Source organism: Heterocephalus glaber, unplaced genomic scaffold (genome assembly GCF_053883595.1).
Source record: "Heterocephalus glaber isolate CG9 unplaced genomic scaffold, H.glaber_assembly_v1.0 deba00000818, whole genome shotgun sequence".
NCBI classification, from domain to species: domain Eukaryota; kingdom Metazoa; phylum Chordata; class Mammalia; order Rodentia; family Bathyergidae; genus Heterocephalus; species Heterocephalus glaber.
The window spans coordinates 12,665,338-12,691,340 of record NW_028258164.1 but is presented as its reverse complement, the minus strand read 5'-3'; the positions used below and the strand labels follow the sequence as shown (position 1 = coordinate 12,691,340).

General features: G+C 44.0%; 1 protein-coding gene and 1 long non-coding RNA gene across 4 annotated transcripts in view; one reads left to right on the top strand and one right to left on the bottom strand.

The window, feature by feature from the left end:
- Positions 1–1,961: 1,961 nt before the first annotated feature.
- On the bottom strand, positions 1,962–20,332 carry LOC147828965 (uncharacterized). Its single transcript, XR_015449949.1, has 3 exons — positions 18,612–20,332; positions 4,272–4,402; positions 1,962–3,564 (listed from the first exon to the last, which is right to left on the bottom strand). It is a non-coding gene; the product is annotated as an uncharacterized LOC147828965 (long non-coding RNA).
- The window catches only part of LOC110345029 (spermatogenesis-associated protein 31A6-like), a 102,763-nt gene continuing 96,304 nt past the window's right edge, over positions 19,545–26,003 (top strand). Inside the window, exons 1-2 of one of the 3 annotated variants that reach the window (XM_087207775.1) lie at positions 19,545–19,670; positions 22,999–23,073. The gene's annotated coding sequence lies outside the window, so the exon portion shown is untranslated. Of the gene's footprint in view, positions 19,671–20,454; positions 20,578–22,998; positions 23,074–26,003 lie in introns of those variants that run through there. The other 2 variants (XM_087207773.1, XM_087207774.1) reach the window with 2 other exon arrangements.

The window sequence follows — 26,003 nt, the reverse complement described above, 5'->3', positions numbered from 1 at the left end:
CTAGTGTGAGAAACTGAAAGTGTTAATAAGGTTTAAAACGCATAACTGATAATTTGAAATAGGAAGAAAAGGTCTAAAGGGGTAGGGGAAGTGGGATGGGAAGGGGAAAGGGAAAATTATGAGAAAAGAAAAAAATGGAAACAAAGTTTTTGTAAATAGGGAAGGGTGGAGCGGGTAAGGGCGCACATGTAATGAGGAAAAAATAAGAGCCAAAATACAGCATGTACAGGTACAAGCACCCAATGATAAATGTAAATGTACTGTATACCTAAAATGTACCAATAGAAGAATTAAAGCAAAGGAAAAAAAAGGAAATATTTCAGTCTAAATTTTGAGAAAAGCCAAGTGAATGAAGAGACTACCAGGGAGAGGGAGAGGGAGAGGGGGAGGGAGAGGGGGAGGGGGATATTAAGAAGGAAAGATAGTGCAGAATTAAAGGGAAGGAGAAAAGATGGAACAATGGTGAAGAGGTGAGAGAAATGGTGGGAAAGGTGCAACGAAAACATAATACCACTGAAGTGGAATATTTTATGTTAAAAAAATTCTGGCTTAATCACATTCAAAATCTTGTCCAGAAGTCAGGGGTAAATGTAAACCTGGAGCCATGGTGCCCCTTGAAATACCTATTGCAACTACATTGTGTATCTTCCAATCGCTAATGTATTTTGATGTACTCAAAATCTACTCATATATCACAACAAACACAAATTAATTATAGTTCAAAAGGAGAAGAGTTAGGCTTTTAATTCAAGCTCTAAGCAATCATATTAGTGATTATTTTTATGTTTCTAATACACCAATTATGCTCATTGGATTCTAACTAATTAAGGTACTTAACTGAAAGGTAAGGGAAGCATAACATACACTAAAAGAGGGAATGAGATTTAGCTTTTAAATAATTATCTCTCTGAGGTTGAGCTCTTCAGTTTCCTATATTATGCCTGTAGATTGAATCTCAAGAGTTATTTACAGAAAAAGCAAAAGGCATTTAGACAGTTCTGAGACTGCCAGTTCTCATCAGACCCTGGGGCATGAGCAGTGTGACTTTAAGACCCAAGGACATGCACCTGTGGGAAGTGGACCACACACATGCTTTTAAAAGAGGCCCTGCCATAGCTGAAAACTGTGCTACACCTTTTATCACTGTCATCTAAAACCCACTGTCGGCAAAGGAGGGGGCAACTCTACATTGTAGCTCTATTTAGAAGCCACTTGATGATTAACCCTTAAGTAGAAAGACTTTGGAAGAAGGGTAAATAGAGATTCTAACTTTTCAAACTGCAGAAATTGTAAAGTTTAAGATGAAGATCAGATAAGTGAGGTCAAGATCAAACCCCTGAAAGGCAGGATTTGGGTGTGAGGAGAGAAGGGGGAAGAGGGTTTGAGACCCAAATTAGCAAACCTAGTAGACTGAGGTGGACGGTGTGCAGCTACAGAGGTGGATCAAGAGAATCTTAAAAAGCTGGGAATATCTGCTGATGTGGTCTTTTAATTTAAGCATAGGAAGAGCGATAACCACTTCCCCCAGCATATCTCACCATAATTACCCCACTTCCATCATAAACCCTGAGTGTGTGTACTCAGAAATATAGTTGAAAAAAGGATCTTTTAACTCATTGAAAAAGAGACATTTTGGGCTGGGGATTTAGCTCAGTGGTTTCACCGCCTGCTGCGCAAGCACAAAGACCCAAGTTCAATCCCCGGTACCAAAAAAAAAAAAAAAGAGAGAAAAGAAAACAAAGTAATTTCCTATGACTGAGGGCAGATCCCAGTGAGAAACACATCTATAAGCCATTTGCAGCTGGGTGAAGAGGGACCCTGGATGAGTGCCACTCTTCCTCTTCCTCCTCCTCCTCCTCTTCTTTTTTTTGGTACCAGGCATCGAACTTGGGTCCTTGTGCTTCTGGAGCAGGCGGTGAAACCACTGAGCTAAATCCCCGGCCCCCTATTTACCTCTTACTGGAAGCTTGCTCACTCTGGGAATAACTCCTCTAGGACTTTCAGAGTTGTTTCTTGGGGAATCTAAAGGGAGGAGTTAGTGGAATAAACTACTGCCTCTGCTGGGATAGTTGATCTCAAGGTTATAACTGATACTCTTCCTTTTCTTCCTTTCTACTACTCGTTCTAGATTTCTTGCTTCCTTGGTTGGAAATCCATGTCTTTCTCAGTTTAGTGATTCTGACCTTCCTCCTTGAAGGGCTTCTTTTCTCAGGTGCTGTCTACTATACCTGTCCATTTACCTTTGAAATGGTAAGGGAGTACCAAGAGATGTCCCACTGGGCCACCTGAAGACCAAATACATCGTACATATATAGCAGAAGGCTTCCTATCTACTTTCTACTGATGGTTACAGGCAATTTTCTCTGACCATAAGGTGAGTGCTTTCCTTGTCTCCTGGTCTCTTGGTACAAGGATTCTAATGTGACTGGTGGAATCCATGGCTTAGGGTTCAGTGAGATTCGAACTATGTCCCTAGATGGAATTGCTATCACATCTGGGAAGAAGGTCCTCTAGATGCACAATGCTCAAAGTCATAGAGCAAGAAGCCCAAATTTCCCAACTGGGTGATTGAGAGTGATAGTAAGTCGAACTCTCCTATTTCCATTTCTTGGTTCCCAAAACCACATATTCCACCAACTGAGAACATAGTAACATATAATGGCTGTCAACTTAGGGCATGTTACATCATGGAAGATGATGCTACAGCCTCACAAAGTATTTCCAAGATGGTGCTCCCAATACCTCTTTAAAGGCCATTTCATTGCTCATCAGGCCAATGGCTTCTTGGTGGTGATCACGTGGCCATGTGCTCATTGCTATAGGCCCTTGGGTTCTACCTTGTTACAAGAGATTTTATTTTAGTACATAGAATCCTTTAAATTCTTGAATAGTAGTGCTGCCCTGAGGCATTGAGGGGTGGAAAGGAAAAGCAGAATCTAGAATTGATGTCTTCTCATACGAATTTTCATTTTTTTCCAGGGTAGAGGAGATCCAAAGTAGCCAAATTCTATGAAGAGACTGGTCTCCTTAAAGGATGGGAGCAAATGGTGTCTGGCAGATAGGATATTCAGCAGTAGCATTAGCTAGATCAGCCTTGGGGACCCAGGGATAGACAGGACCCCACTGTCAGGGAGGGGTTGTCATAGTGAGGAGGCTAAGTGCTTGTGAACTCATCCATGTTGTTGGAATGAGTAGTTTGTTGATTGATTTTTTTTTTTTTTGAGACAGAATCTTGGTATGTAGCCCAGGCTGGCTTTGAACTCATGATCTTCCTGCCTTTGCCTCCTGAGTACTAGGTTGTTCCTTTTTATTTATCTTATTCTGAAATCATCCTACTACCTTCAGTTCTTGCAGAAGGTCATATCTGGTGGCCTTTGTTCATTTTAGCTAGTTGTTTTCTTCCTTCTTTCCTTGTTTTCTCCTTCCTTCTTATTTTCTTTCTCTTTTTTCATGCTGGGGATGGAACCCCAGACTCAGCTCATACTAGGCAAGCACTCTTCTCATTGAGCTATACTGTTAACCCTTAGTTGTTTTCTTTTGAGTTCCTGCCAAATTCTCCATGCTCTGGAAAACAATTAAACACAATAGTCAACTAAGGAGAGAAGGATTCCTCCCAGTTTTCCTGCATGACTCCTTCAGTTCTCAGCCTAGATTTCATCTTCTTTGGAAGCTTTCCCTAATCCTTCTATCTTAATACCCCATGATTTCCCCTTCCAATGTATGTGTCATGGTGCCCTGAAATTACTTTTTGTCTCTTTATCTGAATTCTGTAAGAGCTCAGACTGTTTTGTTTAACTTTTTATCCCCAGCTTTCAGCACAGTGCCTGGCTGTTAAATATTCAATATTCTTCTGAATGAATGAATTATGCCATCAGCACTACATCAGTCTTATTTTGTGTTCCAAGGGGGCTATAGTTGTATTGTATATCATTTATTGTTCTCACCATAGTGACAGCGATCTTTGGGATGTGTCTTCCTTGTAGATCTTTCTATTGTAGATTATAATGGTGGTGCCTATCTGCATAACCATGTCTCCATTTTATAGCAGCTGCTTTGGTCCCTTTGCTAATATTTCCAGACTCCTGTTCCCTTTAAGAGATCCCTATGCAGCAAGATTTCATCACACCTATTTCATGTGCTTCTTAGTGCTTTGAATTCATTTATTCCTATATCCCTGCCCAATCTGTTCTCAGATTTGACCCACAGATTTTGGTATCTGGCTTGTCCTGGTTTGAACTTGATGTATCTGGCTACTGTACTGGTTTTCGTACCTCTGCCCATCTCCAAGTCTGCTTTTCACTTTTCACCAGGCTTTGGCATTTCCAAGTACTTGACCTCAGCTCAACCCGCTCTTGGCTTTGTTTCTCCTGGCTCACACCAACGATGAAGGAATCTTGCTTTTCTACAGAGACAGAGATGGGGGTGGCTGCAGTCTGCCTGAGATAAAGCTTGCATTATGGCAGGGAGAGACAGGTACCTCAGAGTTAGAAGGAATATTTTAACCTCATAAAAACACTGTTTTCACAACATTTTTATTTCTGCTTTTGTTGTAAAACATTCATTTTGCCAATATTGAGTGGAATATTCCAGAAGCACAAAAAATATTGTTACCTGCCAGTAATTAAAAGAAAGCTCTACTTTACTTTTGGTTTCTTTTCCAACCCTCTGTACAAAGGGAGGAAAACTTTACAGTTTGGAGAACATTTGGATCTAGCCTGTTGTGCTAATGCTGTCAAGCTTGTTACCTCTGTAACTATATGTTCATTCCATATATTATTCCACAATATTCTAGCAATGTTTTTACTAATCCATGTTTACAGTACATAATGATTACATTCCTCATGAATTGGTACATGTACATAACGTATTTTAATTCTTTTTATGCCCCTCCCCTCCATCTGTTGATCTCTTTCCCATTTGCAAAAGATCTATCTACCTGTTTCCTATTACTTATCTTTGATTTATTTATACTTTGGGCTTCTCATATAAGAGAAATCATGTGATATTTAAGCTTATGTATCTGATTTATTTCATTTAACATTATGGTCTCCAGGTGCATCTATTTTCCTATGAATGACTCAAATTTATCCTTCATTATGGCCGAGTAGTATTCCATTGTGTATAAACACCACATCTTCTTTGTCTATTCATCTGTTGATGGACATATAGGCCACTTCCAAGATTTAGTTAGCTATTATGAATTGTGTTGCTATAAACAAGGGTATGCATCTATCACTGTAATATGATGTCTTTAACTCTTTTGAGAAGATACCTAGAAGGGGAATAGCTGTGTCAAACGGAATTTCTAGTTTTAGATTTTTGAGGAATCTCCACACTGATTTCCCGAGTGGTTGTGCTAGTTACATTCCCACCAATAACATAGAATGGTTCCTTTTCCCCCACAGCCTTGCCAGTCTTTGTTATTAGTTGATTTCTTTTTTTTTTTTTTTTTTTGGTACTAGGGATCGAATTCAGGACCTTGCGCTTACGAGGCAGTCGCAGCACCACTGAGCTAAATCCCTGGCCCTTTAGTTGAGTTCTTGATGATTGCCATTCTTTCTGGAGCAAGATGGACTCCCAGTGTTGTTTTAATTTGCATTTCTCTAATGGCCAGAGATATTGAATAACAAATACTTTATGAAGATACTTTAATCAATTACAGTGAATCCTGGCTCCACACGATTGGAACATGGCCATTTTAAAGCAATTAAAGCTAATTTCTAGCTTGTTTTTGGCCCAGTAGTTTCTTAGAAATCCACCAGGGAATACATTTTGCAAAATAAAATCAGCAAGCTACACAGGAAAGTCTCTTCATGACTGTTCACAGCTTTTCAACGTGAGTCTTTTGAAACATCAGATTTCTTTTTTTTTTTGGTCATTCATTCGGTGAAAAAGGATAGGCACTGTTACCCACCTGAATTGGCTGCTGTGATCCCATCTTTTTCAGGCAGGTTGAAGAATGTGTCCCCGCTAGAGCATGTGATGTCATTGGTGCGTGACCAGAAGTGCATATTTGTGGCATTCAGGGTGCTTGATGTGAGAAGTGTTGGCAGGGAAGAGAAGTCAGCCAGGCCCCCAAACCACAAAAAAGAACAGATTTCAGACAGGCCGTTTTACAGTTCCCCACTTGTTATTTTGCCAACTTCCAACCACTTCTTTCTCTCCCTCTGAGCAAACAAGACAACCGATCATTCTAAAAATGTTCTGAATATATAGGCCACGGGTTTCTTTTAGTTATCTTTAATCTGCTGTGGATCAATTTACCTTTCCACACCCATCTGCTCAATTTACATTTAAATAAAGCTTTCAATTAACTGCATCCTAAAAAAATAAGCTATTTAGTGGGTGGAGAGCTGTTAAAAAATGGGTTGTCTTTCCCACATCCTACAAGATTGCATGGCCAGTTTTCACAGGCAGGCAGCCTGCAAAATATTTTTCATCCCAGCCACATCCATTTCTGATATTTTCTTAAAACCACTCATACATAGCACACCAGCTGTAAATACTTTGTTTTATATAATTTTCATTCGGAAACCTGAATCTCATTTTCTAGAAGAAAAAAGGAACCTGTTTGGAGCGGTTTTTGTTTTTTGGTTTTTTTAGTTGCCTTCTTCACTGATTTTATTTCTCTCCCATGTGGCTGTATTTTCACTGCTATACCATCTGTCAATAAAGCAATCGGCCCACAGGCCTGGCAAAAACCGGAATCTGCCTTGCACTGAAGTGAGCTTGTTTATCAAGGATCAAGGAGTCTGGTTTGGAGAAGTAGATGTTGCATTCCTCTTAGGCTAAGTGAGGAATGCATTTCAAAGCTCTGCAGACCCACAGGAAGAGTCAGAGTCACAAAATTACACAGTTTAGAGATTTCACTTCCAGAATCTTCCTCTTGGGTCTTGCTAAGAATGTACTTCCTTTTAAACAAAATCTTCCTATAGTCACTAACATATTATATACTTGAAATTTTCTTTGAGAGTGAATCTCATGTTAAGTGTTCTTAACACCATAAAATAGTTCTTTAAAATTTGTATTATGTTATTTTTTATTAAATACTGAATATATGAATATTTGGAATATTCTATGACACAATATTGAAATGAATAACCTTATTGTAACGATTTCACACTTATGAGGGAATATTCATGAAATAAATTCATAGAAGTGGAACTACTGGGAAAGAAATGTACATAGCTACTGCTAAATTGTCCTCTGTAGAATTCTGCCGATTTACACCAACACTGAGTAAAGAGTCTGTTTTCTGATGGTCTTAACAAAAGAATGTGTTACTGGGCCGGGGGTTTAGCTCAATGGTTTTGCTGCCTGCTGCGCAAGCGCAAGGACCTGAGTTCAATCTCTGGTACCCAAAAAAAAAAAAATGTGTTACCAAACTCTTTGGTTCTTGCCAATCTGATAGGCAAGAGGGCTGTTTCAGTGCAGTTTACCTGGCTCTTGTATTTTATGAGTGAAGGTACCTTTTATATGCTACAAAGCCATTTGGATTTTGTTTTTATGTGAACTGTCATTCCTAATACTTTGCTGTGCTGTATTTTAGAAGTGACTTTTCACTGGGCTGTGTTTTAGAAGTGACTTTAGTTTTTATATTAGTGAGCTTAGCCTTTGATTTGGGATATAGTAGAAGATGTCCTCTACCTCCATTTCTTCTTTGTGTTTTGATTTTGCTTATTTTTTATGCTACAAAGTTCTATTTAGGGCCGGGGATTTAGCTCAGTGGTTCTGGCTCCTGTCTCACAAGCGCAAGGTCCTGAGTTTGATCCCTGGTACCAAAAAAAAAAATTCTATTTAAAAAAAATAAAGATAATTAGCTTTCCATCGTTGTAGCAAAATACCTAAGCTAATTGACATAAAGTGAGGAATGTTTATTATGGATCACAGTTTCATAAGCTGCAGTCCATGGTTGGTTAGGCCTGTTACTGGGGGTCTGGGGTGCTGTGGGGTCCTTCTAGGGTCAGGTTCTTGTTGTTCTGAACAAAGAATTGGACAAGAAATGTGCAAAAGATGCAAAATGTAATAAATTACATTTATTAATGATTTTAAAGGTAGGAAAAGAAGTACGATCTTCAGAGTGGGCCACCAGAAGAGTATACAGTGGTGATGAGGTTAATGGTGACCATCTTTTGTATCCTCCATTCTGACATCAGATCTGGGCCATCCTATCAAAAACCTGCTTGCTTTCATGCCAGAAGATTGAAGATACCATTCTGTGATTGATGCCAGGGGTAGGGCTTGGCCACATGTGTCCTGGATCTCTGTGATTGACAGGTCATGCCCACTTGCCCAGCCAGCTCTCCATGCTCTAATCTCCTGCCTCAGCCCCATTACTTCTCAGCCACACATTGTGGGTCAGGGGCTGGTGGAAACCTGTTCACTACAAAGCAGAAACAAAAGAAAAAAAGAGCAGAAACAAGAGGGAGGAAGAAGAAGAAGAGAAGAAGAAGAAGAAGAAGAAGAAGAAGAAGAAGAAGAAGAAGAAGAAGAAGAAGAAGAAGAAGAAGAAGAAGAAAGGTGGCTGGCATATTACAGTCCCCTTTAAGGGTACACCCCCAATGACCTAAACCTTCTACTAGACCTCAGTGCTTAATGGTTACCACCACCTCCCAGTATCCAAGCTGAGAGTCAAGTCTTTAACACATAGCCCTTTGGCAAACTTTCCAGGTCCAGATGATAGCCAAAAAAGAATTATAAATCTTTTACTTAATATCTTTTGATTTTGTGTCACATTTAGAAAGGGCTTCCCCACTCTACAGTTACTACTACTTTTATAGCCCATCCCTTCCTTTTTCCCCCTTTTTCTTCTCTTTCTGCTTTGGAATGTTTGCTATTTTTATGTAGGGATTTGTTTTACTTAAGTATATATAATTGGCATCCTTACTATTCAACCCAGTAGTTTTAGTTTAAATAACTTTTGATTTCCCCAGTAGGTCTGCTGTGAGTTTCATAAATAATATGTTTCAAAAAAAGTGGTATGGAAATAAACTGACATCCTGTTAAATAAGAAGCTAGTTATAGAAGCACTTGATCTTATTTTTCTAAGGAATAATTATGTCTGTAACTGATACTTCACTAATTTGGGATTGATGAATATGGTCATAGTTCAAAAAATTAAGTTAAATGAGATCACGAGAATGGGCCCAGATCCAATCTGACTGGTGTCCTTATCAGAAGTGGAAATTGGGACGTAACATACACAAATGGGCAGCTGTGTGAAGACCTGGAAAAGACAGCCATCTGCAATCAATTTCTGTTGGTTGTTTGAGCCTTATTCACTCTAGTAGTAGCAGGGAATCTAAGTCATTTCTCTGGGTTGGTCAAGAACCCCTTGGTTCCCTGGATCCAAATTCTGCAGCCTTGCTGTGTGTAACCATGCAATAGGATTAGTGTGATAGGAGTTAGGATTCTATTAGGCAGTAAGGACAGCAGCCCCAAAATGGAGTCAGGAAGCCCAAAATGGAGTCTGTTGAGTCATGATCCTTCAGGGATTTTATGAAAACACCTTCCAGGTGTCCTTTAGCTGTCTGGGACCTCTCCAGAGCATGATCGGGTAGGCCATTGGCTCAATGTACATGGATCCTGCATGGACACTGAGTGAACACTGTATAGACTGGTCCCTGAAAAGTATGTATTCTTCTATAGGGTAGAGATTATATTGTTTACATAACTGACTAAGCTCTCTTCTAAACCCCTTCAAAATCCCTAGACAAAGAACCCTTGTGGCATCCTACTCAGAAAACCCTCCCAGCTAGCAGGAGCTTTACTTCCTGCTTTTATATATCTTATAAATAAATTTGCTTGTACCCTGTTATGCTTTATATCTAGATATCCCTCCAAAGCCTCATGTGCTCATAGGTGAGACTTTGGGGAGGTGGCTAGATCATGGGTGTGTGGTAACTGGATTAGACAACTGCATAGTTCTGGGTGTGGATAATTGGAAGCCCACCCTGGGTGTGGTAGCACCAACCAATAGGCTTGTAGTCTGAGTGGGACAAAAAGGGAAAGGGAGGCTCACTTCTGGCTGCTTTCTGCCTACCCTGCCATGGACTGTTTCTCTTCTGTGATGTCCCTCTGCCATGCCACCCTGTCTTGGAGCCAGACAACTATGGATTGAAACCTCTACAAACTGTGAGCCAAAATAAAATTTTCCTCCTTTCAATTGGGGGTGTTGGGTATTTTTGTCCCAGCAATGTGAAAGTAACTAAGACACACCCTATCTCCTCCATCCATAGTTTCATCCTTTGTCACCATGAGACACAACCCTGGCATTCTGGTAATAAGCACAAATTTGTTTTCAGTTTCCTTATCTGCAAAATAGTACATCTCTTCTAGGACTATTGTGAGTGTTAGTAAAATGATACACAGAGCCTAGTACCATGCCTAAAACCCAGTGGCCTTGGTAAGTTGTTCTTTTCATTATATATAACTTGTGATATAATAATACTACAATATTTTGAGCTGGACATTGTGGCACACATCTGTAATCCCAGCACTCTGGGAGGCTGAGGCAGGAGGATTGCAACTTCAAGCCCAGCTTGGGCAATTTAGTGAGACTGTGTCTCAAAAAAAAAGGTCTGGGGGAAAAAAAAAGGTCTGGGGATGTAGCTCAGTAGTAAGGCACTGGTAGTAGGTACTCAGTAGTAAGGCACTGGGTTCAATCCCTGGTACAACAACAACAACAACAACATATTCTCATTGAATTATAGCTTTCCAAAGTTCATATGTAGAACCCCCTCACCCTCATACCCTTGGAATGTGACTGTATTTAAAGTTAGGGTCTCTAAAGAGGCAAATAAATGAGATGACATTATTAGGGTGGGCCCAAATCCAGTCTGACTGGTGTTGTTAGAATAGAGATTGGGACATGGCACACCCAGAGGAATGACCATGTGAAGACACAGGGAGGAGACTACTATCTACAAGCCAAGGAGAGAAGCCTCCAAGGGAACCAGCCCTGCCAACACCATGGTCTCAGACTTCCAGCATCCAGAAGAGAGAGGAAATAAATTTCTGTGGCTCAAACCAGGCAGTCATGGTCCCAGCAGGCCAATGTAATTATGGATCACAGAGAAAGCAGTGGCCAAGGTCTCCATGTCTAATTGAGACACATTTTCCTGCCTTCATACTCAATGTAATGGTTTCCAAATGGCTTGGGGTTGCTGAAGGAACTGAGGTGACATCTTAAGTGACCTGGGTCAGAGTTTGCAGGATGCATTACAGTGGTGTATGGTCTGGGACAGGACCTGTGGGCCACTGCTCATAGAAGTCACGTTATGCGTGTGCCTTCCCACCTGAGAGAGAGCAGGACCTCGGGATGACAGGTCCCTGCTGTCTTCACTGACAGCAATGACTCTATGGCCAGGCTGGACCTGTGCCCAGCTCCAGGTGAAGAACTGTAACCAGGAATTTATTCCAAGTCCATGTGCTGCTAAGAGAAGCCGTGTCAGGAAAAGTGTCTATTAATTCAGAGTTTTTCAAGAAATGTGTTGTCACAGTTATGCTGGCACAAAAATGAGACTCGTTCTCAGCAAGATAGCATTAAGGGCAAGCTGTGGGATCATATTCTGAATTTTGGTTCCATCTCATTAGGTTTTATTTCCAATGCAAACGGTCTTCAAAGAGTCCAGTTTTTTGAGTTCCTACTCTGAACCCTGACAGTAGGATTGCTATTGTAATGTCACACTATAATGTGTTGTTAGTCGCATGTTTGTGGTGATGTTGGTGTAAACAGACCTGAAGTGCTGTCAGACTATAAAACTACAACACACACAATTATGTGTTATACATAATACTTGGTAATGACACTAAATTACTATGGTATTGGTTTATGCATTTACTTTATGTTATGGTTTCTATCTGGATGTCCCTCCAAAGTCTCATATGATCATAGGTGGGGCTTTGGGGAGTGATTGGATTGTGTGGCGTTATAGCTGACTTGCTGTTAGGAGGTGGGGCCTGGTTGGAGGAGACAGGTCACTGGGGGCGTGGTCTCTGGCTCCTCCCTTCTCTTTCTACTTCCTGGCTGCTATGATATGAGCAGCTTTCTTCCACCAGGCCCTTCTACCATGCCGCTGACCATGCGAGGGCTCACACTTTCACAATGTGAGCCAAAGTAAACTCCACCTCCTTTAAGTTGTGGGTGTCTGGTGTTGTGTCCCAGCATCAAGGAAGTGACTAAGACACTATACTTTTATTGTGATTTAGAGTGTATGCCTTGTATTTATTTAAAAAAACCCATAACTGTACTGAGGCCAGGGATTTAGCTCAGCAGCACAGCGCCTGCTTGGCAAGAGCAAGGTCCTGAGTTTGATCTCTGGTACAAAAAAACCAAAAAACCAAACCTTTACTGTGAAACGTAATGCCACACAATGCCCTCAGCTGCCCCATACACATTTACTGCATCTGCTGACTGCTTGAAGGAGCCCCATGCAGCGACTGGCCTGCACCATGTGGGTTTGTACCCTGGAGGATGTTGGGACCAGGATGGAATCATCTAACTCACACCTTCCATGGAACCTGTCCCCACTGCTAGGTGACACGTGCTTGCATTTAGGAGCAAACTGCTGGGCCGTGTAGGAATTCTGTATTTACTTATTTTTTAAATTTTAAAATGTTCATTAACTTTTTCTTATTCACTCCCCCCCCCGCCCCAGTTTTAGTGAGGTGTATCGATAAGTTAAAGTTGTACAGGGCCTGGGATTTAGCTCAGTGGTGCCGCCGCCTGCCTGGCAAGTGCCAGGTCCCAAGTTTGCTTCTCAGTACCAGAAAAAAAAAGAAAAGAAAAAAAGTCAGGAATAAATTAAAGTTGTATATATTTATGGTATCTTTCTAGATTGTGAAATGATTATCACAATCTACCTAATAATGTATCCATCAGTTTTTGCATTTGCTTTCATTGAAGAAGCAATGCACACTCAAGAACCCAAATAGAATGAAAGGGGACACAAGAAAAGAAGTCTCTCCCCACTCTGGCCCCCAGCTTCCCTTCTCAGAGTTATCCATGGGCTCCCAGGGTTAGCAGCTTCCTTCCATATTTTTTTCTCCTTTTCTTTCCTTCCTTCCTTCTTTCCTTCCCTCCTTCCTTCCTTTCTTCCTTTCTCCCTTCCTTTCCTTTTTTCTTGGTTGTACTAGGAGTTGCACCCAGGGCATTTGCACTGAGCTACATCCCCATGCCTTTTTAAATTTCTTATTCTTATTCTTATTTTTTTGTTAATTTTGAGACAGGGTCTCACTAAGTCACTAAATTGCTCAGGCTGGGCTTGAACTTGCCATCCTTCTGCCTCAGCCTCCCAGAGTGCTATAGGTGTGAACCATGCTTGGCCTTCCATGCATTTTCTACATGTATATGATTATATGTCATCCTTCCTTCTTTTATATAAATTGCAGCAAGGATGTCCTCTGCTGAGTGCTCTGCTCTCCTTTTGGGAACAGTTTCATTGCAGTGGTCTGTAGCCAGGAGTGGACACAGAACAGTGCATGTACTGGGTCCCCTCTTCCCCTCTCTCATCCTGTTTTCTAGGCTGAGCTTACCCTAGGAAACAAAGTCCCTCTTGAGGACATATGTAGATTTAAGGTCTCAAAGTCTGTAAAGTAAGGTCCACATTGTCTAATATTATAAGGGAAAGCAGAACAGTTTAGGTTCATATCTAGATGTCCTCCCAAAACCTCATGCATTCATAGGTGATACATGAGGTGATTTTGGGAGGTGATTGGATCATGGGGACATGATACTCATCAGTGGATGAGTCACTGATGAGTTTATAGTTAAATGTGATGGAACCTGGTCAGAGGAAGTGGGTTACTGGAGGCGTGGCCTGGAAGGGTCCATCTCCTTCCTCCTTTGATCCCTCTCTGCTTCCCTGCCATGCCATGAGCTGTTTCTCCTCTGCCAGTCCCCTGCACCATGCTGCCCTTCCTTGGAGTCAGATGACTATGGACTGAAACCTCTATGAACTATGAGCCATAGTGAACCATTCCTCCTTTAGTTGTGGATGCTCCAAAGTCCTATTGGAGGTTGAACCATCCACAAAGTAATACCACCTCTTCCTGTTGCTTCCAGACACATTGCCTGGCTCTGTCCCCCTTTGTATGATGATGTTCTGCAGCCCTTGCTTGACACTTTCTAGCACAGACCCAGGAACAATGGATTTAGGGCAAGGAATTATGGAATCCTCCTGGAACCTGCTAGTTGGAAAGTCCTCAGTGTACTCTGTTTTTAACGTAGCCATCCTCATATGCTCCTACTCAGCCAAGACTGTCCCTAGGTAAGGGTCACAGTTGGGAGCCAGCTCTGTACTTCCCCTTCTTCCTCTAACAGAGAAAGTTCGAGTCCCCATGTCCCACATGCAGCCAAGAACCTGTGGAGAAGCTGATTTGGGCTAGGACAGTTCAGAGGTAACATGTCTCCTTTTGCCAGAATTGGTTTAGAAACAGGTGTGCAACCAACTTCCGGCTACGGAGGAGGGCTTTGCTTGTGACTTGGAAGAAAGTCCTTACTCTTTCCATAGACAGAAGGTCCACTTGCAACTGGCAGCCACCTTATCACTAAGAGAAGATCCAGCTTCCTGAGGCAGGTGTCATCAAGGAGCACAGAGCACGATTTGCCAGGAACTTGGGCCTATGCTGATGTCCTGGGGGACAACCCAAAGTTGGCTTCTTCTGTCGACATCTGCTTGTGTGGCTTAGCACATATCCTCTGTGGAAAGACCTTGGAGTTGGGCATTCTGTCACTTCGTGTCAGAGAGCAGGTCCATTTGCCCTCATTTCCCTCTTCAACTCTGCGGCTGTTGGAGCCCACGTCTACTTGAACGGTGCTATGAGAGCTTTGATCTGCTCTGTTCCCAGGAAGGGGAGAATGGTTTGTGCCAGGGAGACCCTGTCTAGCCCAGTGTGACATGTCATTTACCTGGTGGCTGCAAATGTGTTTAGGATTCACCAAGGGTCCTGCTTTTGAGTTGCTTTTGCTCTTTGGTTTGAGCCTAATTTTTCTTTTTTTTTTTTTTACAGTTCATTTCAGTATATTTCCCTGATAATATTTTACTATGTGCGTATTTTAAAAATTAACATGTATACAAATTTTGAACATTTTCATTTTACATATATGTTAGATATCATTTTCATGAACTTGGTTTTTTCTATTTCACTTATATAATAAATGCAGTGACAGATTTAACTCTTATAAAAGGTTTTTGTACAATTGGATCCATTTAAATAACTTTACTTCTATTAATGTAATTGTAGATTAATACAGACATGCATAATTTTTGTTTGTTTTTTTTTTTTGGTGCCGGGGATTGAACTTGGGACTTTGTGCTTGCGAAGCAGGCAGTGGAACCACTGAGCTAAATCCCCAGCCCCGGACATGCATAATTTGATAAGCAATAATATTTTGATGGTATACTTTTTCTTTCTGAAATTATTTGCTGTTTGTTTGGGAATTTTTTCTCCTCTATGACCCAGAAAACCCCTAAAACAACTCTTAAAGTTTTGTTACTGTGATTTTGATTAAATTTCTTGCTTGATGAAACACTAAATTGATTTCCTCTCCTGTAAAAAAAAATACTAAAGAGAGTTTAGAAAACAAATCAGATCTTGGAAAAGTTCAATCATTTTTCTGCTTTGCTCAGTTGGAAAGAAAAAAGTTGAAAATGATATTCATTCAAAGAGGGACTTGGAAACATACTGAAGAATTTTTCTTTAAATTGACAAAATAGGGACATTACTAGAACTTTAAAAATTGTATACATTTAAAAAGTGCGTTCCTTATATATCAACTTTATTTATTCAGTTTAATTAAGGAAAGGATTATGAACGCTTTCTGTCCTCAGCCATAGCCTTTACTTTTGCTGTACCTTTTGGCTCTGCCTCTTTGACCTAGTGGGTATATGCCTTGAAATGTTAACATCCAAGACAATTTTATTTTCTCAGAACTTCCATTAAAATTTAAAAATTATGTCATCCTAACAAGGTTACATTTCAGGTGTAATAAAATGATATCAAGTAAATGTAAGACAAGAGGCGTGTCAGATATGTCTGTGGTATGCTTGTGTGAGCCACCACTGAGAAAACCCTGCAAGGATACACACCAGAGTGATAAGAGTCCTGTCACTGCCTAGTGGAGTATGAGGTGATTTGTTTTTGCTTCTTTGTGACTTTCAGAATGGCCCTCTCTCCAGCAGTGAGCACATGTACATTTCCTACCCAGAGAGGACGGGATTCATTTTGAAAAAGAACTGGAAAGAGATTTATGCGTTTACTAAATTTTCACAGAGCACTTGCTCTAAGCAAGCAGCAGCGTGGTTTCGGTGCCGCGAGAGCGGGGGTGGAGCGGCTGTGGAAGCCTCTTCGTGGTGGCGTGTGCAGTGCAGAGGGGGACGGGTGGCGCACCAGATGCACTTGGTCAGGTAGAGGAGGAGAGGGACAAGCACTGGCGGGCACCGTGAGGGAAGGGGAAGGGGTCAGGTGCCCAGGAAAGCGGCTCCGAGGAGCCGTGGGCCCCTGTGTCCCTGTCTCCCGGGTCCAGTCCGGGGGGGGGGGGGGAGATGACGCTGGCTCGGCCTCCGGTTGCTGCATGTGCATCGCTGCCCTGCATCTGGCCGGGAGAGCGGTCGCCCTCGATCCCCTGCCTAAGGCAGAGCGGGGAAGCTACTGTCTCTCCTGCGAGGACTGGGCTGCTGGGGGCTCCTCTGGGTGCAGGGCACTGTGATGTGTGAGCCCCTTGCCCGAATCAGGCCCTCAATGTTACTCACACTGGGAAGCTTTCTCAAGCGTCGTGAAGGACGGAGGATTCAGACCCAATTTAGCTATTGTGTAGGACACTGGGAATGTTTGGGCTGCTGCTGGACACACGGGGCTTGCTGCTGAAAGTTCTGTGTTCAGGGAGAAATTTCCTATGGGAGGAGTGAGGGACGTGAGGTGCTTGACAAGTAGCCTGATTCAGGTGGAGCGGAAGTTAGGCAAGTTTGAGACAGCGCTGCTGGTGATGAGGAGGAGGAGATGTGTGTCTGTGCATGTGTGTACGTGTGCGTGTGTGAGAGAGAGATGGCGGGGAGTACCAGGGAGACAGACACCATGAATTGTCCCTTCCTGTCTTTATGACACAAGGTCAGAGGCTGCCTCTAAACCAAGATGGCGAACCTTTTAGAGCTTTTAATGACACGCACGGCCAGCTGTGGCTCACGAGCCTGGGTGCCCACCAGGGCCCTGGGGCCGCATCAGCACTGTGGGTAACAGGCCTCGGGCCTGTCAGTCAGTCGGTATGAGACAGCTGGGCGAGTCTCATTTGTGTGGTGACCAGCCGAGCACACTGATAGCCATTAGTTCTTTGGGCCCAAGGTCGTGAAATAGTTACTATTATTCACACCTGTCACAAATGTAGAACCTTAACTAGCAGAGAAGTGTAATGTCTTGCTGGAAGTCAGGTCTTTGAGAAGGCAATGCAGGGCTCGATTCCGGAACTTTCAGGCAACGAATGTGCACAGTCTCCGTGTGGAGTGGTTCTCAAACCAGGGGACTAACGGAAGGGTGGCCGGCAATCCCTGGATCCTGTGATGCGTGTTCAAGTGGTGCCACAGGCTGCCAGCGCTCAGAGCTGTGCTTTCGTCATCACTGGAAACAGGCTTCTCTGAATATGTGCAAAGATGAGAAACTTCAGGAGGCTTTGAAGAGCTTGGAGTCACCGTTAGCACAAAGAGATGGGCAATTGCGGCTGGCTGTGGTGGTACAGGCTGGAACCCTACCACTGGGGAAGCTGAGGCAGGAGGATTGGATGTTGAAGGTCAGCCCAGGCTGTATTCTAAGATCGAGGCAGCCTGAAGTACAGAGAGACCCTATCCTCCCCCAAAAAAGATGATCAAATGAGGCATACAGTCTTTAATTAAAAAGTTTGCTGTAATAGCATATTTAAAATATAATATGCTATCATTATGATGCGTGAGTGTAAAATGATTGGTACTGTAGGCTCACAAAAGTGGTTTAAGTGATACGAAGCGATTTGTGGCTTGTTCAAGTAATTGCTTTGAAGGATGTGGTGGACATTTACATGTATAAATGCTGGTGTGATATTCAAAACGGTTCTGTTCTTTTTTCACACTGCACTTTCTTTTTTCAAATTTTTGTTTTTATTAGTACAAGTTGCAGTGCATCGTGATTACACTCATTGTAGGGAGTTGGTGGATGCACGTAACACATCTTCGTGCTCTTTGCTTTCCCTTCGTCTCCCTTCCCTCCTCTCTGGGTCCTCTTCCCATTTGAGGAAGTTCTGCCTCCCTGCTTCCTATTATCTCTCTCGTACTTTGCTCTTTATTTGTCCTTTGGGTTTCTCATGTTGGAGAAACCAGGCAGGATTTAAGCCTGTGCTTCTGACTTATTTCACTCCACACTATGGTCTCAAGGTGCATCCGTTTCCCTACAAAAGACTCGTTTGTCTCGCTTATGGCAGAGTAGTGCTCTGCCGTGTGTAAAGACCACATTTTCTTATCTACTGTTCTGTTGATGGATGTAGGCATTTCTCCTTTCAAAGACAGACGCTGTATCTATCAGTTATAAAGGCATTCTGAAATTAAAGCATGCCATTTAGAGTGTCCGTACTTAGACCATTAAGTTACCTTTGTACTGTACTGGAAGAACAACTGCAATGCCACTTCTGCCATAGACGTGTGCCTCTCACTGCTACTCCTAGGCAAGGACAATCGGTCTAGAGGATGAAGGGCCGCAGTTCCCCCTGTTGAGATACAAATGGTGAAGGGGGATCTGCTCCAGTTGAGCCCAGCCTGGTCACGTGTGCGTGGGTGCGTGTAGGTGGGACAGCCGGCAGCGCCCCTGGGAGTCAGCGCTGTGGCTGGGCAGGGCTCTCGATGCGGGAGGGCCCCGCTGCTGTCCAGTGTCTGCCTTGGCCAAGGCTCTGCCCGCGACACCACGTTGTCACCCGCTGGACACCCACTCCCGGTCTGATTAAGCTCCGTACCCAGCCGTTTACCGGGCAGAGGCACAGGGCCTTTCTCCTGCGACCGCCGTCAGAGTCCACTTCCTCTTTCTCCCCCTGCTGTCCACCCTGTCGGGCCTGAAGCCGCCCATCGGGAGCGCACGCGCCTGCCCAGCCTGGGTTTGGGCCAGGGTTCTAGTGCTTTCCAGATTTCTTGCACTTTCTAGTGCAAATGCGTTTCTGGGTCTTCTTTATGCTTTTTCTCCCCCTCTTCTCTTCTGCTTCCCTCCCTTCACTTTTTGGAGGCAGGATTTCACTCTGGAGACCAGGCTGGGCTTGAGCTCTCGATCTTCCACCCCTGCCTCCGGGTGCTGGGATGAGGTTCGGGAAACCCAGGAGCGTTTGTGTCCGCAGCGGTGGGAAGGACGATGAGCATCGTCTTCCGAGCGCAGCTGCCCTTGAAGCTGCTGCTCTGCCGTCTGACCCCTGGGGCGCCTCCCCGCGGGGCCTGCCCGTTGGGTCGCCCTCTGCCCGCGGCTGGGCCGGTCCGCGGCCTCGCACCCCGCCGCGCACGGGTCCTTCCCCGGGCCGGGTCGCACAGCTCCTGCGACACACTTTCAAACCGGCCCCGCCGTCCGTTACGTCTCGAGACCTCTCGTAATGAAAGTACTCGGTTCAGAACAGGAATAATAATGTGAAGCAAATGAAAACGAAGGCGTCTAGGCAAGGTTTGCGGTAGAAGGTGATGAAAGAATGGAATGGCCCCTTCTCACCCCGCTGGGTCTAGGAGTTTGGGCCCGGACCGAGAAGTGGCCTCGGAGTCGGGAGGTCGCACTTCCCATCGTTTCAGAATGCCTGGGGGCTGGATTAGGACCCAGGGTCTCACGGTGTTTCCCAAGCTGGCCTGTAGTCCAGTCGGGCCTCCAAGTCTCCGAGGCCCTCCTGCCTCAGCCTCTTGTGTCTGGGGTTACAGGCGTGCACCGTCCGGCCTGGCGCTTTCCAATTTCAGTCCCCACCATAGCGGAAACTACAGGGTTCCTTTTGGACAGCTGCAAGCGTTGGGAAGCTCAGAGCAGGCGAGTCCCTGCAGCTGTGGAGGGTGCAGAGTGGGCAGGATTTTCCGGAGAAAAAAAGGGCGGGCGGCTCCTCAGTCGGCAGGAGTGGGTTCTGCACCGGGTGGGAGGTGAGGCCCAGTCCAGCCCCGACCCCTGAGGAGAGGCCGGGCCCTCCGCTTGGGCTGGGGGGACGCACCCGCCCCGCCCCTCAGACCGGGCCTTGAGGACACCCGGCCGAGCTTCGAGCTTCGCAGCCTCCTCGCTCAGCGGCCGGCGCAACGCCCTGCCCGCCCTGCCCGACATCCGGGGCGCGGCCCCCAGAGCCTGCGAGCTGCCGCCTCCGCGGAGCCTCTCGGCGACGGAAGGGGGGGGAGGAAGGGGGAGGGGGGAGGGGAGGAAGGGGGGAGGGGGGAGGGGAGGCCCCAGCAGCCCGGCCCGCGTCTCCCCAGCTCGGACGCCCTCCGTCCCGGGACGGCCCGCCCCCTCGGCGCCCCGCCCTTCGCCCTCCGCCCTAATTTTTCTTTTTAAAATATATCTGTAAAATGTTACAAATGCTTTCCTTATCACGCATGCACACGCCGTTGCTTCTTCAAGGTGAGTACGAGCCTTGAGAGCAAAATAAAGGAGAGACGCTAGGACACAAGGAGTTAGACATTCTGGGGACTGGGAAGGGGATGTAGCGGAGAGGGGACAGGGGGGTGTCTTACTTGGTTTCTTGTTGTTGGGACATAATACTGGACACCCATAACATAAGGAGGAAAGGTTTATTTTGGCTCATGTTTCAGTTCATAGTCACTTGGCTCCAAGGCAAGGCATACGACAGAGGGTCCTGACAGAGGAAAAACTGCTCAAGGCATGGCAAACAGGAAGCAGAGAGCAAAGGGAGGAGCCACGGAGGGAGAGGCACTCTTCCAGGCCCTGCTTCCAGCAGGCCCCGCCTCCTAGCAGCACATTTGCTATAAACTCATCAGTGGACTAAACCACCCATTAGTATAGTGACCTCATGTGCCAATCACGTATGCATGAGGCTTTGGGGTAGACATCTAGATATAAACTATAATGATCAAGATATAGTGTATGTGGCATGTCTGTAATCCCAGCACTCGGGAGGCTGAGGCAGTGTGGGTTTGAGGCCAGCTTGGACTAGATGGCGAAACCCTATCTCAAAAAAAAAAAAGGATCAAGATATGATATATATATATATATTTATGATATATGTGATATGATATATATATTTCCCCAAAAGGAATGTAATTATCATATATCACAAACATATACTAATAAATAATTATCTAGTTAAAAAAAGAAAAAAAGAAGAGTGAACCTTAAACTGCAAACCCAGGGTGGATTGGCAAGAGTATTAGCAAAACCAAAGCCATGTTTGCTGAAGGAGGCTTTCTACTTAGACCACTCAGCAGGACCTGAGGCTTCACAACAGGGAGGAAACAGTGCTATTTAGATAGTAAATCCACAAGCCAAATTCCCAGTGAGATTTGTTTCGATTTTCCTTGCAATTTAGATGGGAAGTTAGAACCAGCTCTTGGGTAAAACAAAAGACCACATGGAGTGATCATTAGAGGCACTGCAGTAGGCAAGGGGCAGGGACTAGCTATGGACAGAATTTCTGGTTACTTTTATTTTTGAGACAGGGTCTTACTATGTAGTTTAGGCTGGCCTTGAACTCACCATTTAGCCCAGGCTGGTTTAAAACTCGAGGCAATCCTCCTGCCTCAGCCTCCCAAGTGCTAGGTTTATAGGTGTGCACCACCACACCTGACTTAGGTCACTTAATTTGTCATTTCCAGGGACTTGTCTTTTTTATAGAAATATCTCATTTTCCTCATCTGTCTCTTTAAACAGAAATGGTTAAAAAAGAAAAAATGCTTTGTGTTGGAGTTTGAACAGGTGAGAATAATACATTGGGTGTAAAAGCAGGCAGTGAAGATTTGGAATAAGTCATCAATAATTGACTAGGAAAGGAAGAGAATGAAAGGATTTGGAGCCTGAAAAGAAGAAAAAGTTCTAGGAGTAAGAAAGTGGGACTATAGCAAGAGGAGAAAAGGAAGGCATACTAGGGCATAGATAATGAAACATAACAGTATGCTACTGGTGGATCCTACGTAGAAACATCCTGCAAGGCTTTTTAAAGAAGGGCTGTCAAAGTAATGAGTGACTCAAAAACTAAGAAAAGCAGATTTCTCTGATTATGTTTTTTTGTAGCCTGTTCTGTCCAGGTCAGTATGACAATGAGCATTCAACTGCCTAAAATCAAGCAGGAAGCATCTGTTGAAGTTTTGCAGTTTCATAAAACTGATCTCCTAGCAGTTCTTTGTGATTCTCTCTTTAAAAAAATCAATACAGCTGGGCATAGTGGCACACACTTGTAATCCCAGTATTTGGGATGCTGAGGCAGGAGGACTGCCATGAGTTTGAGGTCAGCCTGGGCTACATAGTGAGTTCAAGGCCAGGCTGAACTACATAGTAAGACCCCGTCTGAAAAAAAAAAAAAATCAATAAACACACACTCTGGAAAAAAATGACTTTCTACCAGGTATGTGGGGGAGATGAGGATGTGGGGGAGACTGGCATGGGTCACCCTAGGGATTGCAGAGTAATTCGAGCACTCTGAGAAGCTGAGGCAGGATTGCAAGTTTGAGCTCAGTCTAGGCAACTTAGCAACTCAGTGAGACTTTACCTCAAAAGTAAAAACAATAGTATAAAAAAGGGCTGGGGAAGTAGCTCAGCATGAAGTCCCTGGGTTCAGTTCCCAGTACAGAGAGGGAGAAGGAACAAAAAAGAAACAAGGGGTCCAGGGATATAGCTCAGTGGTGGCACCTCCGCCTGGCAATTGCAAGGTCCTGAGTTCAATTCCTGGTTTTTTCAAAAAAAGAAAGAAACAGAGGGTGCAGCCCAGGGTCCTCTGAGGTGCAGGCATCCCTCTGCTGCTCATAGTGAGAAGAAGCCTGTACTCCAAGGGCTGGAAACTCTGCAAACTCCGTTTACTTGCTTCTGTAGGAACAACGTACTGCTATCTTGTGAAGAAGTGTTGCCAGGGCGACAGGCCTGGAAATGGGCAAGTGACAGGAAAGGGTGAGTGTTTTTTCCTCCACCGGCCTGGGATCTCCCCATTGCTCCCTTACTGGCAAGCTGGACCCCTCTGCAAAGTGCAGTATGGTTGTGTCTGCCCTGGCACTGAGGAGCTGCGTGGTGAAGGCACAGGTTGGAGCCCAGGGAAGAAGGCTTAGCTTAGTGATGGGCACAGCAGAGTAAGTCTCCTGTATCCTCTTGGATATTTTCAATCCCTTTGGAGGGTGCCCACTCACACTGAGGAGAATCTTCCACACCCATTCCACCAACTGGCCAGTCTCCTCTGGAAACACCCAGAAATAGATAAACCCAGAAATAATCCTTATGGTTCTCCATGGAACCCTTAACCAGTCAGGTTGACACCAAAAATTAACCATCACGCCAATTCTATGACATTCTGGAAAAGGCAAGACTATGGAGACAGTGGAGGAGATCAGAGAGGTGGAGGGAGGGATGAATAAGTCGGGTGCAGAGGATTTTATGGGCAATGTAACTCATCTGCGTGTTACACTAATGATGTGCACATGACACTATGTATTCATCCAAGCTCAGTGGGTAACAACACCAAGGGTGGAACCTAATGTACACTATAGAATTTGGGCAGCAATGTTGGGTCATTGATTGGTAACAAATGTATTACTTGGGGCTGGGTGCTGATAATGAGGAAGGTCACACATGTATGCGGGCAGGAGGTCTGTGAAACTCTACTTTCTGCTCAGTTGTGGTGTGAACCAAACTAGCTCTCAAAGTAGTTTATTAATTAATTAATAATTTATTTTTTTTGGTACTGGGGATGGAACTTGGGTCCTTGGGCTTGCGAGGCAGGCGGTGGAACCACTGAGCTACATCTCCAGCCCCGGTAGTTTATTAATTTAAAAATATGTTTTAAAAATTCATATTTTTCTGAAGATAGCTACTCTTTTTAAGCTCAAAGGGATCAAGCACAGCACAGAGATCATAACTCTGGGATATTTAATATAAATCTGTTTGGAAAAAGATTTTAAATTGCACTGAACCTGTTGTGATTTTTTTGTGTGTGTGATTTTGTAGTTACTAATTTTTTTCCTGGTATTCTTGGTGATCTGGGATAAGATGAAAACTTCATGATCTGCTTAAACCAAAGCACCTTTTTATACTCTGAAATCTAATAAGCTTTAAGGCTAGGTCAAGAATAGTGCAGATTTTAAAAAGCAAGCAAGCAAAGTGACCAGTGAATGTTCAGAAACTATTAAGTGAAAATTTGGTTCACATTGTTATGTGGTTGGAACTTCCTGCTTCTTAGTCCCTCGTGATTATTTGTGGGGCCAAGCAGGGCTCAGTTGGAAAAGCTCTTTTGTCTCTCACTGTTGTTTCACGTAAACAAGACTGACTATGAGGATAGGCTGCAGGCTCCCAAGCCACAAAGTTAAGAGAGACGTCATCCATCTTTTGAACACGGGACAGATGATAGCTAAGTCTTTCTGCTACAGTTAGTGTCTTAGTTGCTTTCTTTGTCACTGGGACAACATAACCAATACCCTCAATTTAAAGGAGGAGAGGTTTATTTTGGCTCACAGTTTTTAGAAGTTTCAGGGCATAGTCAGCCAGCTCCAGGCAGAAGCAATAAGGTGGAAGGGTCTGGTGGAGGAGAGCTGTTCAACTCATGGTGGTCAGGAAGCAGAGCATGATGGGAGGAGCGGGGTGGGGGGCACACCCTTCAAGGTTATGTCCCCTGTGACCCACCTCTTCTGACCAGACCCCAACTCCTAAGAACGATCAAGCTAGAAGCCCCCATAATACAATCACCTTCCAAAAGCCACATCTATGAGTGGATGAGGCTCTTGAGGAACATCTAGATATAAGTCATAACAGTTAGGTTGTGGTTTATCCTTGTGCTGGAAGCTTGGTCCCTAATATGGCAGTGTAAGGGGCCTTTAAGAGGTGGAGCTCAGTGGAAGGTAATTAGGTTGTGGGGATGCTGCTCTCATGGATGGATTGATGCTGGTCTTGCAGAGGGGGTTGGGGCTGGTAGGAATGGATTAATTCCCATGACAGCAGATTGTTATAAAACGAGAGAACCTGGTCCCTCCTCTCTTGCTTTCTGTCTAGACATGTGATTTCTTCTGTGTGTGCACCTGCTGATGTGAGAGCTGAGTACTATGCTGTCCTCTCCAGCCACCAGAATCATGATCCAAGTAAACTTCCTTACTTTGTAAGTTACCCAGCTCTAGGGATTTTGTTACAGAACACAAAATGGGCTAAGACACTTTCTAAGGCTATGTCTTACACATTAGATTCCATCACATTTTTCTTAAACATTTTGCTTGAATTCTAAGTATGCTGTCTATAAATTCTCACCTTCCTTTTGCTGAGCAAATCAAAGGATAATTTGATTTTGTCATTGGGTGTCATTTCAACTATCCTTTGAGGTAAGTGGACACAACCTTCCCTTTTGCTTCATTTGTCTCTCTGGGGTCAATCTCTTTCCAGTTGGTCTCAGCTGAAGACTTCTTCTTTTGGGCCGGGGATTTAGCTCAGTAATTCCTCTGCCTTCCTCACAAGCACAAGGTCCCAAGTTCGATCCCCAGTACTAAAAGAAAAAAAAAAAAAAAAAAAGACTTCCTTTTTTTGTGCTCTCCTCCAAATAAGCTCTTGCCCCTGCCCTGGCTTCATGCTCAACATATTATATAGGGAGACAGGAGAGAAACATTTTGATTTTAAGGGAATACTTTCAATAAAAATAATATAAAAATTTAATTGGATGTGGTGGTGCACACCTGTAATCCCAGCATTCACTCTAGCTGAAGCAGAGCATTATGGTAAGTTCATGGCCAGCCTGAACTACACAGGGAGACCCTTCCTCAAAAAACCAGAAAACCAAGACCACCACCACCACCACAACCACCAGCACAACAAAAACTAACCAACCAAACAAACACCCAACAACAACAAAC